The 15,253-nt window shown below is 45.9% G+C and overlaps 1 protein-coding gene across 8 annotated transcripts in view; it reads left to right on the forward strand.

Annotated features, from left to right (window-relative positions):
• The window catches only part of ARHGAP12 (Rho GTPase activating protein 12), an 82,768-nt gene that overhangs the window by 5,863 nt on the left and 61,652 nt on the right, over positions 1–15,253 (forward strand). Inside the window, exon 1 of one of the 8 annotated variants that reach the window (XM_069958981.1) lies at positions 4,775–4,795. The exons of the other annotated variants lie outside the window; for them this stretch is intronic. The gene's annotated coding sequence lies outside the window, so the exon portion shown is untranslated. Of the gene's footprint in view, positions 1–4,774; positions 4,796–15,253 lie in introns of those variants that run through there. 8 annotated transcript variants of the gene reach the window in all.

Here is a 15,253-nt window from a genome sequence, read left to right on the forward strand (position 1 = left end):
TATGTCCTGCAGGAAGTGGTGTATTCTTTCCATTCTGACACAGTGCTCTCTGCTGCCTTCTCTGTCCGTGTCAGGAACTGTCCAGAGCAGCAGCAAATCCCTTTAGAAAACCTCTCCTGCTCTGGACAGTTCCTGACATGGACAGAGGTGGCAGCAGAGAGCACTGTCAGACTGTAAAGAATACATTTCCTGCAGGACAAACAGCAGCTAGTAAGTACTGGAAGACTTGAGATTTTTTTAATAGCTAGAAAGAGTCTGTCTTGCGCTGGCGGACCCGGCACATGTATACTTTTCTCATTTATTTCAATGAGAGAGGTGTAATTCTCTTTTCCCGTGGTGGTGCTGCAGTTAAAGGGGTACTTCAACTGTGTCTATGGGTCCCCCAGTGACCGATCCCATTGTCTCTTCTCAGCAGTGACAGTCCGTTCAGAAAACCATGTACTGAGACGGGACAGGGCAGCGGCCATTGGCTGAGCAGGCTGTCACTGCCAAGAAGTGCTGATGGGATTTTTCGGCAGGGGACCTTAAGACACCGTTGGCTCCCAGGGAGGTAATAATAGCTTCTTTATTAACTTCTGTCTAACTGCAGCAGTATATAAAAAGTTTTCTAATGGTGGAGTACCCCTTTAAGACTTTCTGCCAGTCCCCCCCCCCCCCCCCCCCCCCACACACACACACTGTTCTGTAAGGCTCCGTTCACGCGAAATCCTGACAGCCTCATGTCATAAAGGTAGTCTATGGGAGGCTCGCGCGCCTCCTCTCTCCGCGCTAAAGACTGGACATGTTCATTCTTCAGCAAGGAGAGAGGAGGCACGCGAGCCTCCCATAGACTACCTTTATGACATGGAGGCTGGCAGAATTCTGTCAGTTTTACTCCATGTGAATGGACCCTAAAGGCTGCGAGACTTCATGTCATAATAAGGTGCCCATACAAGGATGGAAAACCTGCGGCCCTCTAGCTTTGGCAAAACTACAACTCCTATCATCATTGCTCCCTGTTATCAGCCTACTCAGATTTAGGCCTATGTTGATGATGCTTGGTGCTCTCCTTGACACTGTAGAGATGCACACAAGACGTCTCGGAATCCAAGGCATCCTTCGAGGGTTTGTAACCACAGAGTCGCTTCCTCTTCCTGTTACCTGCTTGTGCATTTGTTTCTATAGCCATTCAGGGAAGTCGCACATGTCTGTCATTTTAGCCTTTCATATTGTAATAATAAGTTGCTTCTGTAACCACATTTCTGTACTATTTCTGTTCCCTGTTCTGCTTCCCATTGATGTCCTTACTTACTAGAGTCCCTATGAAGAAGCCGCCTTGTAGAAACCTGAAAAACAGCAGCAGATGTCTTCCTTCTCTCGATTGTTTCCAGACCCAGTTCTCCTTTGTTCCTTTGCTTTAGAAGCTGCTGTAAAGTGATAGAGGAGGGATCCCGCTCCTCCCCAGTGCTGCACATCAATGCTACTCTTTTAGTTTTACCCTGAAAGCAAAAAACTAAATGCAAGGGGATGATTTTTCCACCTTTTTTTTTTTTTTTTTTTTTTTTTTTACCATTCACTCTAAAGTTTTGGAGTTTTCTTGCATTTGGAAAGGGAATAGTAACTCTAATGTCATAGTATATATATATTTCTAGGATTACTGATGCATGGGAACACCAGGATAACGGCTCATTTACAGAATACAGACCTCTATATTTGGCCCCTGTATATTGCTCCTAGGGATGCTCATCGCCAACAATCGGTCCATGTAAAAGCCAGTGATGATGCATTGAATGGGCTCGTGCAATTTATCATACAAACGAGTGCAGATCACAGTGATTACCGTTCATTCTGTCTTCCCTGACAGCCAAAAGCTGATGGAAGTTGTAGGTTTGCAACAGCAGGAGAGACCGTAGACTTAGGGCCCTATTACGCAGGACAATTATCGTGCCGAAAATCGTTATATCGTTCGAATTTATACGATAATCGCCCTGTGTAATTGCAGGCAATTGATCGTTGATTTAGGGTCCATAATCTGACAGATTATCTGCAAAAGATTTGAAGCCAAAGCCAGAAATTGCAGGCTTTCCTTTATGACCTGATCTCTGTATATAGTCTGTTTCTGGCTTTGGCTTTAAATCTTTGGCAGATAATCCGTCAGATAATATTTGGGCCCTATTACACGGGACGATTATCGTGCGAAAAATCTTTATATCGTTCGAATTTAAACAATAATCGTGTGTAATGCCTGGGTAATTGCAGGCAAAGATCGAAAAATTGTTCGTATGTCGTTGATCGTTGATTTAGATCTGAACCTAAAATTATTGTTAATCGTTCGCTGTAATTCCACATTCGTTCGCTCATGTTCCGCATTTGTTCACTAATCGCTCAGTGTAATTACACATTGTTCATTGTCTGGATGTTCAGACCCCAGTGATTCTTTAATGCAGTGGTCACAAAGGCCTAAGAACTCTTTTGTCTCCCTTCTGGTCATTGGTGACCTATGGAGACACCTGATGTATGCATCGGGAGCTTTCTCATACAGCAAACATACAGTGCTAGTGCATTGTGCAGGTAGCCTGGCATCTGTGTATGTGGTCAGCAGGAGGTCCAGCTATCATTGCCACTGGTGGTCTGGTCTCCTCCAGGCTCCAGTAACTTTTGGTTAATGATTCTGGGCACGTTTCTCTTACAGGTTAAATATTGGCTGATTTTCCCCAGGGGCCTGGGTGTGAAACGTGGCCATTAGGAATCAGACAGGCAAGTTTTTTTTTTTTTTTTTTTTAGTCAAAAGTGAATTGAAAAGGAACATATAAGGAATGACTTATAGGGGTTATCCAGCGCTACAAAAACATGGCCACTTTCTTCCAGAGACAACACGACTCTTGTCTCCAGTTCAGGTGTGGTTTGCAATTAAGCTCCATTCACTTCAATGGAGCTTCAACACCCAAACTGGAGATGGAATCATTCTGTCTCTGGAAGAAAGTGGCCACGTTTTTGTAGCACTGGATAACCCCTTTAAGGCCATGTTTTCACAGCGTATGTTGCAATTTGCACCAACAGCCATGATTTATACAAACAATGTCTGTGAATACTTGGAATCCCGGCTGGAGCGTTTAAACATTGAATAGCGGCTGCAGAAAACCTGTCGGTTCACACAATGGAGTGTGCGGCTCTGGCCACACGCTCAATTGTGTGCAGCGGTGAATTCGGATGCGGGTGCGCCCGCATCCGAATTCATCAGAAATGAAGATCTTCTGGCTGGTACTGCAGTACCGACACCGGCTGTTCTGTGATCCGGCTAGGTCACAGAACGGCCGGTGTTATAAACCATGTGAACATGGCCTAAAGCTGTATTAGATGGCCCAACAAGTGAGGGACACTCTGCTAGATTGGTGCTTGCTTGCTGAGCCTATTACACAGCTTGATAATTGTGCGGGCAGGGCTGCACGGGCATCCTTTAGTGATGTTCGTGCAGCCCTCACTTTCATCAGCCGTCGGCTACACCACTACACGGAGAGATGTGCGGCCGGTGGCCGATAAGCTGCTGATTGCAAGTATTTCCTCGCTCCTTGGCTGATCGCTGTCTTTATTACACAGGCGAGATCTGCCTGATTCTGCAGATAATGGCTCTGATGGCCTTTAGGGTTAATACACATCCATAATAGTGCGTCTCACTGTCCCAAAACCCCACTACTGTTACCTTGGGGGTCTTTGCGTCTGAACTGTGCTTAAAAGTAATGACTAGAGATAAGGGAATCTCAAGCATACAGCATTTGAATACCGGTGGCTAAAGAAGTCAAATGCAGCCCTAGGGAGTCCTGGAAAATATAGATACAGTCTGTGGCCTATACATGTTTTCCCGGACTCCCTAGGTGGTGGTGCTCAACATTAGCAGGTAAAATCCAAACCTGAAAAACGGATGTGGCACTCACCATGGATGTACCTGATTTGGAGCCCTCGTGTCTCTATCCCAGGACCATATTAATGTGATAAAGCACTGGGCACATCCATGGTGAGTGCCACATCTGTATTTATCTTGTTGTATAACATTTTACATCTCTGTGACATTTCCAAAGATTCTTCTAGTAACACTTCTGCAGATCAACTATATGAGATAGATGGATGGATGGATATATATATATATATATATATATATATATATATATATATATATATACAATATTATTTTACCTATGGAATAAGGAGGAAGGTTAGTGTCTGCTATGAAAGTTTGTGTCCCCCGTACACATTGGTTTTCTTCAAGAAGATCTATTGTTTGTCACCATGTTGTTGCTTCTAATCCTTGCAGTCACATTGCTGCTCGGCTCCATTCTCCTCAGTTTAGTAAGATCTGATACCTGTTCACACTGTGCAGCCGCTCAGGTCTGAGAAATCTTAGATGTCTATCACTGTACGGCGCCAGGAGCTGAGGATTACTGCTTCTCCTCCCATGTGGCCATTCACGTTCTGGCATTGACTAAGGAAACCAGTACGGCTGCAACAAACCAGTCAACCACCAGTTCACGTGTGCCGGAGATGGGTGATAAAGCTGCGGCAGACATTTTTTTTTTTTTGACTTCCCATTGTTGACGTGGAGGAGCAATGAAGCAGTTGCCCATAGCAACCAATCAGATTACAGCTTTCATTTTAAAAAAGCCTTTGAGAAATGAAAGCTGGGATGTGATTGGTTGATATGGGCAACTGCTCCTCTGCACAAGGCTGTGTCTGTCCATCTTAGTTGTTCTTTTATGAAATGACCATCACTTCCATTATCTCCTCTTCTCAGCAACTTCTCACCACTCTCCTCCTCTCACTGGTGATCCTGCTTGTAATGTATCTGTGTCACTGGTTCCCAGCTGGGTTTCCGTACAGCCATGAGCTGTCTAGGTCGCCCTAGTTAAAGGAAGACGATAAACCTAGAAATGAAGGATACAAGTAACACGGAAACCAACTTGTCTGCACTGACTGACAGTCCCCATGTCCCTGGAGCAAGTAGTCTGTAGTTATCATGCAGGAAACCCAGTTTAAGTTTCTCCTGCCCTTTTTTTCCGTTTTAAACTGGCAAATGGGTGGAGCTTAAATGTGGAAAGAGATTTATGTATTTAAAGGGATTGTCCAGGATTAGAAAACAGCACCACACCTGTCCTCAGGTCTTGTGAGGTACTAAAACTTGTCTGCATTCAGTTCAGAAAAGCTGCATCTTGACTTAAAGGGGTTATCTGGAGAGCAGGAAAGGTCCTCCTCTTCTGCTCTACTGTGCTGCACTTCCTCCGTCTGACCGTCTCTGCTGATAACTTCTGAAGATGAGAGGGGATGGGAGCGTGTTGGGGGCAATGATCGATAGCTGCCCGATTTTACCGATGTCGCAGTGACATTGGGCAGCTAGTGGACATACAGACAACATGCGCTTGTCCCCCTCTCAACTGTGGAAGTTGTCCAAAGAGAAAGGGATGAAGTGGAGCGTTGGAGAGCAGAAGAGGTAGAACCTTTTCTGCTTTCCAAGTAACCCCTTTAAATGAAGATGCAGCTTTTTTGAACTAGTTGGAGCTGAATTGCAATACCCCACACCACCCGATGACAGGGGTGGTGCTGTTTTTGTCAGCAATTACCTGTGTTTTTGCTTATCCTGGATAAACCCTTAAATCACATTTCCCCCCTATGTGTGTTGCCTGCCCATGTGATCACCACTTGAGCATCAAGTTCAACCTTTAAAAACTCCACTGTGTTAAGCCAGAGGTAGGCAGAAACCTTTATGAGGCTGATGACAATTACCCCATCACTGAGAAAAATTCCCCCCCGACTCCAATGGCAATCAGAATAATCCCTGGTTCAGCGTCCTATCACCAGAGATCTAATGCCCATAACGTGTAATATTATATCTTTTGCGGAAAAGCATCCAGATTTCCCTTGAAACTCATTTAATGAACGGGCTATGACAATATCTTGTGGCAGAGAGTTCTTACTGCTCTTACAGTGAAGAATCCGCGTCCGTGCTGATGGCGAAACCTTCTTTCCTCTAGACGTAGAGGATGCCCCCTTGTCATGATTACAGACCTAGGTGCAAAAAGATCACTAGAAAGATCTCTGTACTGTCCATTCATATATTTGTACATTGTGATCAGATCGCCCCAAGACGTCTTTTTTTTTTTTTTTTTTTTTTAATAAACTAAAGGCCATATTATACGGAACGGTTATTGGCCGATCATAATCGTCCCGTGTAATAGAAGGCAACGATTAGTTGACATGAACGATGATAGCAGCGCTATCCTTTATGGGCTGCCTCGACGATCTAGCGATTACCCAGGCAGCCCCCCTGCACCTCCCTACAGCGCCTACTGCACTTACCAGCTCGCTGCTGATGTGTGTAATAGCGCCGGCACTAAGCGGGGAACAAAGGACAAACGAGCTGTGACATCGTTCGTTTGCTCCACTATGTCACCCAGTGTAATAGGGGATTAAATAATCCCAAGCTTGATAACCTGTCCTGGTACTGTAACCCACCCATTCCCTTAATGACCTTTGTTGCCCTCCTCTGAACCTGCTCCAGTTTAGCTACATCCTTCTTATATACCGGTGCCCAAAACTGTACACAGTATATTCCATATGTGGTCTGACCAGTGTTTTATAAAGAGGCAAAACTATGTTCTTATCTTTAGTATCTATACCTCTTTTCATGCATACCATTATTTTATTAGCCTCGGCAGCTGCTGCCTGGCACCGATCACTAAAGTTGAGTTTACTGTCCACCAATACCCCCAGGTCCCTTTCGGAAGCAGTGTTACCCAGTGTTTTATTATTTAGCACATAACTGTACTTATTATTTCTACGCCCCAAATGCATAAACTTACATTTTTTCACATTAAACTTCATTTGCCATTTCTCTGCCCAGGCCTCCAGCTTCTCCCAATCTTTCTGTAATAGGATATTATCCTCCTCTGTGGTGATTACTTTAACTAGTTTAGTGTCATCTGCAAATATGGAGACTCCACTCCATGGGTCTCTAAACTGCGGCCCTCCCGCTGTTGCAGAACCACAATTCCCATCATGCCCAGACAGCCAAAGCTTTGGATTTGGCTGTCCAGGCGTGATTGGAAATGTAGTATTGCAACAGCTGGAGGGCTGCAGTTTGGAGACCCATGCTCTACTCTGTAGCCCCTCTACAAGGTCAATAAAGGGGTTATCCAGCACTACAAAAACATGGCCACTTTTCCCCCTCTCTTGTCTTCAGTTGAGGTGTTTGCAATTAAGCTCCATTTACTTCAATGGAACTGAGTTTGAAACCCCACCCAATCTGGAGTCGAGAGGGGGAAAGTGGCCATGTTTTTGTAGTGCTGCATAACCCCTTTAATAAACACATTAAAAAGTGGACCCAGTACTGACCCCTGTAGTACCCCACTAGTAACTAAAACCCAACTTGAGTATGTTCAATCAATGACCACCCTCTATTTCCTATAACTAATGCGACCTTGATGAGTGGTTAGTGCTCTGCGGGCACTGTAGAGCGGTGACCTCTGTAGAAGAGGGCACCCATCTGTGGGCACTGTCAATCGGTGACTTCTGTAGAAGGGGCACCCATCTGTGGGCTCGGTAGAAGGGTAACACATCTGTGGGCACTATAGATCGGTAACCTCCGTAGAAGGGGTCACCCATCTGTGGGCTTGGTAGAAGGGTCACCCATCTGTGGGCACTGTAGAGGGAGACCCCCTGTGTTGGCTGCTGTAGAGGCAAAGGCTGTGTTCGGCCTGGTGGATACAGCCTGGGTACACTCTTTAGCACCACATCCTGGGTGCTGCCACACGAGGATGTTCTGCTTTGCAATCACAACTACGTCGCTTCAAATTGCTGTGTGGGCAGAAGCTGTGGTAGTGGTGCTGTGTGGGCGCACGTTCTCTGCTTGAACTGCATTTTGAGAGAAGGTATATTCTGCTCAGTATTAAAGCTTCAAAGCAACTTTTTTGGGATTTTAAACTTTTGATGGTAAAAATATAAAAAAAACCCAGAAAAAGCAATATTTGTTACCTACTGAGACTTGTCATCTCCTACCGTTATGATTGTAGACCTCTAACCGCAGTAGTATTAGCAGAACCTGATGGAAACCACTGTTGTGTTCATTGTATATTACATTAGTGATGCTTGAAAACCCCACGTTCTATATACATATAAATATATATATATATATATATATATATATATATATATATATATATAATATATATTTATGTGTATACTAGAAAATGTACCCGGCGCTGCCCGGGTATAAAGTGTCAGTGTGTTAATTAATTTGTTCTAAGGTACCCAGGAGGCCAAGCTAAAGGTATTGTTTCATCTGAGTTAATCAGTGGAATTGGTGTATACCTGTAGTGCATAGTTGGAGGGGTTCTGTATACCCACAATGTATAGTTTTTAGGGGTCTCGCATATCTGTAGTGCATAGTTGGGGGGTCTGTATACCTATAGTGTATAGTTGGGGGGGGTCCTGTATACCTGTAGTGTGTATTTGGGGGGGGCTGTATACCTGTATTGTATAGTTGAGGGAGGTCCTGTATACCTGCAGTGTACAGTTGGTGAAGGTCCTGTATACCTGTACTGTATAGTTCGGGGGTCCTGTATACCTGTAGTATATAGTTGGTGCTGTATACCTGTAATGTATAGTTGGTGGAGGTCTTGTATACCTGTAGTTTATAGTTTGAGGGTCCTGGATACCTGTAGTGTATAATTGGTGGAGGTCTTGTATACCTGTAGTATATAGTTCGGGGGTCCTGTATACCTGTAGTAAATAGTTTGAGGGTCCTGTATAACTATAGTATAGAGTTGGTGGAGGTCCTGTATACCTGTAGTGTATAGTTTGGGGTCCTATATACCTGTAGTATATAGCTGGTGGAGTTCCTGTATACCTGTAGTATATTTAGGGTCCTGTATACTTGTAGTATAGAGTTGGTGAAGGTGCTGTATACCTGTATTATAGAGTTGGTGGAGGTCCTGTATACCTGTAGTGTATAGTTTTGAGGTCCTGTATAGTTTGGGGTCCTATATACCTGTAGTATATAGTTGGTGGAGTTCCTGTATACCTGTAGTGTATAGTTTTGGGGTCCTGTATACCTGTAGTGTATAGTTTGGGGACCTGTATACCTGTAGTATATAGTTGGTGGAGGTCCTGTATACCTGAAGTATATAGTTGGTGGAGGTCCTGTATACCTGTAGTATATAGTTTTGGGGTCCTGTATACCTGTAGTGTAAAGTTTGGGGTCCTGTATACCTGTAGTATATAGTTTTGTGGAGGTCCCGTGCACCTGTAGTGTATAGTTTTGGGGTCCTGTATACCTGTAGTGTCTTGTATACCTGCAGGGTTGTATTTACCCGTATGGCAGTGTTATTCAGTCACAGTGTGTCGGTATTGGTCATGTCTGGTATGGCAGTGTTATCCAGTCACAGTATGGCGGTATTGGTCAGGTCTGGTGTGGCGGTGTTATCCAGTCACGGTATGGTGGTATTGTTCAGGTCTGGTATAGCGGTGTTATCCAGTCACAGTATGGCAGTATTGGTCAGGTCTCATATGATGGTGTTATCCAGTCACAGTTTGCTGGTATTGCTAAGGCTCCAACTGCCGTGTCTGCTGCAGCTAATTATATCAACTGTGTTTGCAGTGAGGAGATTTTCCCATTCATCTCTATGGGGCGCCTCTCTTTCCCCTCCCCCTCCCCTCCTGTACATCTGGCGGGGACGGGACCTTCGCAATAACCTTCCCGGACACCCAATGTATCTGTGTGCCAAATTTGGGGTCAAACGGTTCAGGCGTTTGGAAGTCTATAGAGGACAGACAGACAGAAGGACAGACAGACAGACTTTGATTTTTAGGATATATATATATATATATATATATATATATATATATATATATATATATATATATATATAATAAATATATAAAATATATATATAATATAAATATATAACCATTCAAAAGTTTGGGGTCACCCAAACAATTTTGTGTTTTCCATGAAAAGTCACACTTATTCACCACCATACGTTGTGAAATGATTAGAAAATAGAGTCAAGACATTGACAAGGTTAGAAATAATGATTTGTATGTGAAATAACATTGTTCTTACATCACACTTTGCTTTCGTCAAAGAATCCTCCTTTTGCAGCAATTCCAGCATTGCACACCTTTGGCATTCTAGCTGTTAATCTGTTGAGGTAAGCTGGAGAAATTGCCCCCCACACTTCTAGAAGCAGCTCCCACAAGTTGGATTGGTTGGATGGGCACTTCTGGCGTACCATACGGTCAAGCTGCTCCCACAACAGCTCAATGGGGTTCAGATCTGGTGACTGCACTGGCCACTCCATTACCTATGATAGAATACCAGCTGCTGCTTCTGCTGTAAAGTTCTTGCACAATTTGGAGGTGTGTTTAGGGTCATTGTCCTGTTGTAGGATGAAATTGGCTCCAACCAAGCGCTGTCCACTGGGTATGGCATGGCGGTGCAAAGTGATAGCCTTCCCTATTCAGAATCCCTTTTACCCTGTACAAATCTCCCACCTTACCAGGACCAAAGCAACCCCAGACCATCACATGACCTCCACCATGCTTACCAGATGGCGTCAGGCATTCTTCCAGCATCTTTTCATTTGTTCTGCATCTCACAAACGTTCTTCTTTGTGATCCAAACACCTCAAACTTGGATTCATCCGTCCACAACACTTTTTTCCAGTCTTCCTCTGTCCAATGTCTGTGTTCTTTTGCCCATCTTAATCTTTTTCTTTTATTGGCCAGTCTCAGATATGGCTTTTTCTTTGCCACTCTGCCATGAAGCCCAAAATCCTGCAGCCGCCTCTTCACTGTAGATGTTGACACTGGAGTTTTGCAGGTACTATTTATGTGTAATCTGATTTTATTAAAGAGTTTTAGAAAGGAAACAGAGGTAATATGCAATACCGTACCAGAATACGGCTATGAACAAACAAAACAGCCACCGCACGCAGGCGGGGATATGCACAACAGCAGAAACATGAGTAAACGGGCAAACTCTTAGAAGACAGAAATCCATCATAACTGAAAGTAAAAAGTCCAGCCCATACAGCAACCACGTCCCAACCTCTTAGTACCAGAACTTCGAATGCAAGAGGAAGAGAAAAGATACTAGTGCAATGGCCTATACAGTGCCAGCATATAGCTAATGCTAGCACGCTATCAGTAAGAAAAGAAGGGAATAGGACAGTAGCAAGAATAAGAGAAAGGGGAAAAGAATGTCTCCGTCCGGGACATCGGACACCAGCACAATAGGACTCCAGCACCTACTCCAAGTCCAAGAGACCGCCGGTATATACTGGTTCAAGCTCAACCAATCAAGCTCGGGAAATCTGCAGAATCCCGAAACAGGATCCAACCCCCCCACACCTTGGAGAACGTAGCATTGCGATCATTGTCTTCTGCAATCAGCTCCTCGTATCTGCAGATCTTATTAAGCTCTGTTAACCATTCCACCATAGGGGGACAGATTTGCGTCTTCCAGTGTCTCGGGATGACCAACCGGGCAGCCGTCAGAAAATGTCTCAAGACCCCTTTTTTAATAGAGGACAAAGAGCCTGGGATAAGGCTCAAGAGGGCGCATTGGGGGGAATTAACCACTTTTCTCCCAGAATATTTTTCATATAGGGAAAAGATATTATCCCAGAAAGGCTTAAGCCTAGGGCAAGCCCACCAAATATGTAGGATGCCCCCATCTGCAGAGCCGCATCTCCAACAGTCCCCCGAAGCGGAAGGATACATGCGATGAATATCAGCAGGACAGCGGTACCATCTAGAAAGAATTTTGTAGTTCTTCTCTTTTGCGTGTGAGGCCACGGAGAGACCATGAGTAAGTGTACAAATTTTCTGGACCTGATCATCCGTGAACGTCAGAGAGCAATCCGCCTCCCATTTCTCAAAGAAACGGGCACGTCCTGCATTGCTGAGAGATTGGAGTAGTTGATATAGCCGGGACAAGGTCCGCGGCCCCAGCGCATCAGAGAGGAACCAATTATCAAAGTCAGAAAGCGATGTTGGCAGATCTGCCGAGGCCACAAGGGTCCTATAGAAGGATTGGAGTTGCCCATATTCCAACCAGGAGATCTGCGCATCTGGGTAGCTAGACATTAGCGCATCCAGTGAGGGCAGAACCCCCCGTGGGAACACCCGCGACAGGCGGATCCCCTCAGTTTTGTCCCACGCCAGAAAGGTGCGTCTAGTCAATCCCGGTAAGAACGCAGGATTTCCAAACAGGGGAGACATAAGGCCAGGCTGGGAAGAGATTCCAAATCTCGCAACCCATTTATCCCAGATGCAGAACACATGCGGCGCCAGGAAGGGCCAAGAAGCCGGCTCCCCTCTCGCGCCCCTAGAGAGCCACGGGGCCATGAGAAGATCAGAGGGGGAGGTGGACCTCTCCAGCAATACCCACCGCTTTGCAGGAGCCGTGTGAGACCAATCCAATAAGCGGGTGAGAATTGCCGCTTCATGGTACAGCTGGATGTCCGGAACCCCCGCTCCGCCCAGGTATCGTGGTTTGGACAAGAGAGTGTGTCGCAACCTTGGTCTCGACGCAGCCCACACGAAGCGTGTAAATGCGCGCTGAAGTGACCTAAAGAAACCAGCTGATACATGAATGGGAACAGTCTGAAATAGGTACAAAAACCTGGGAAGAATATCCATTTTAAGCACGGCCATACGGCCGAACCAGGACAGAAATTTTGTGTGGTAGGAGGTCAGTTTCGCTAGGATTTTGGTCTGCAAGGGAACGTAGTTGAGCGGGAACAGGAGGTGGAGCTGGGATGGAATCTGAATACCTTGATATGTGATATGATCTTCCCTCCATTTACAGGTGAAATTTTGTCTAAGCCCCTGTAACACCGAGGGGGACAAAGAGATGTTAAGTGCTTCGGTCTTGGAGAGGTTCATCCGAAAATTACTGAGTCTACCGAATCTATCGAATTCAGAGAGGATAGTTGGGATAGAGACATGGGGTGAAGTCACATACAGTAGCAGATCATCTGCATATAGAGCCAGCTTATGGTGATCCTGCCCAATACCAAGCCCCCTCACATCTGGATTCCGTCTCAGGGCGACTGCCAGGTGCTCCATCGTTAGAATATATAACAGAGGAGACAAAGGACAACCCTGTCTCGTTGCGTTGCGAATGCTGAAGGCCTCCGACAGGATGCCGTTGGCTCGGACTCTGGCCCCGGGATTCGTATAGAGAGCCATCACCCGATCCATAAAGGCTTGGCCCGCCCCAATCTGCGCCAAAGATAGGCGAAGGAAGCGCCAGTGCACCCTGTCGAAGGCCTTCTCCGCATCTATTGAGAGAAGACATAGAGGAACCTTCGATCTCTGGGCGTGGGCTATCAACGTAATAGTTCGGAGGGTATTATCTCTAGCCTCACGACCAGGGACGAAGCCCACCTGATCCAGGTGGATTACCCCTGGGATCACTGCGCCTAAGCGATTAGCAAGGAGCTTAGAGTAAAGTTTAATGTCACAATTGAGCAATGAAATTGGGCGGTAACTCCCGCACAGCAAGGGGTCTTTGTTGGGCTTGGGCAGCACCACCACGTGGGCCTCTAGTGATTGACGTGGGAATGGGCAGGAAGGTGAGATGCTATTGAAGGCTTTAAGCATCAATGGGGCTAAAAGGGACTTAAAAGCCTTGTAGAACGGGGCTGTGAAGCCATCAGGTCCCGGACTTTTGCCATTTTTGAGTGCTGAAATGGCCGTCTCAATCTCCCCAACAGAGAAGGGGGAGTCCAACAGTTCCATCCCCTCTGGGTCGATCTCCGGCAGAGCTGTTTCCCTGACATAGGATTGGATCTTAGCCTCTAGGGTGGGTTCCGACATATCAGAATATGCGCCTTTGAGATTATAGAGGTCTTTATAAAAGGTCCCGAACGCATTCGCAATCGCGCGAGGATGTTGTATAAGGTCACCATTAGGGAGTCGCAGAGCTGGGACATATGTAGGGGCATGCTGCGGGTGGAGAAATCTGGCGAGAGCTCTACCGCACTTATTCGCCTGTTCATATAAGTAACTGCGAAACCTCTCCTGTCTCCTGACCGCTGTCTGGGAGACCAAAGCCTTAATGTTGTCTCTCAGTAGAGTGATCTGGACCCATAAATCATGAGCTGAGGAGGATTTGTGGGATCTAACTGCCAAGTCTAGCTTCTCACAAAGGGATTTAAGCTTAGCTCCACGTTCCCGCTTCAACCGTGCCCCCTGTTGAATGAAGACCCCCCTTACCACACATTTAAGGGCCTCCCATTGGATCGGGTGTGGCGTCTGATCCGATTCATGCACAGCTATAAATGCAGAGATCGCCTTCTCAACCTCGGCCCTGCACACCACATCTTTCAGGAGTGTCTCGTTGAGTCGCCAGGACCATTCTCGTGGTACCCCGCCAGGCACTGCAATAGAGAGATAAACCGGAGCATGATCTGACCATATTGCCGTTCCTATAGAGGCGGAGGGGTCAGATAGTAGAGACATTTGTGATATGAGGAGCATGTCTAGCCTGCTATGAGTGCCATGCGCTGGGGAGAAATAGGTATAATCCCTATCTTGTGGGTGTAGAATCCTCCACACGTCCACCAGACGATGCAGACTAAGTGCTTTAAGCGCCTGAGCTCTAGAGGATTGGGGAACCACCGACCTGCCAGTAGAGGTATCTACAGAGGGGTCTAAAACCAGGTTGAAATCTCCCCCCACTACCAACACCCCTTCAACAAAGTGGTCCACTTCCAGTAGGATATCTCTCAATACAGATCCCTGATTAGAGTTAGGGAGGTAAATATTGCCAATGGTATACGTAGTGGAAGCCACCAGCAACTTCAAAAAGACAAATCTACCTTCAGGGCTCACCAGGGTGTCGAGGACTTGATGCTGCAGCGTCTTATGTAAGGCGATCGAGACACCCAGAGACTTGGAAGCCGAATAAGAGCTATGTACCCAATACGGGTAGTGCGGAGAACGCATCGTGGGGATATGATTTGTCTGAAAATGCGTCTCTTGGAGAAGGAGAACGTGAATGCGCTGGCGGTGCATAGAATAAGTGATATGCGAACGCTTAGAAGGCTCATTGAGCCCCCTAGCATTCAAGGAGGCCAATCTCAAGGATACTAGAGCCATAAGAATTGTCCACAGACCCGGACGGAGAGGGGAAAGAAACAAAAACCAGACCATAAAGAAAACAGAACTAAGAAAAGAGAAAGAAGAAGATAAACAATAGGAGAGCCCACAGACAAGC

The sequence above is a fragment of the Dendropsophus ebraccatus genome, chromosome 2 (assembly GCF_027789765.1).
Source record: "Dendropsophus ebraccatus isolate aDenEbr1 chromosome 2, aDenEbr1.pat, whole genome shotgun sequence".
NCBI lineage: Eukaryota > Metazoa > Chordata > Amphibia > Anura > Hylidae > Dendropsophus > Dendropsophus ebraccatus.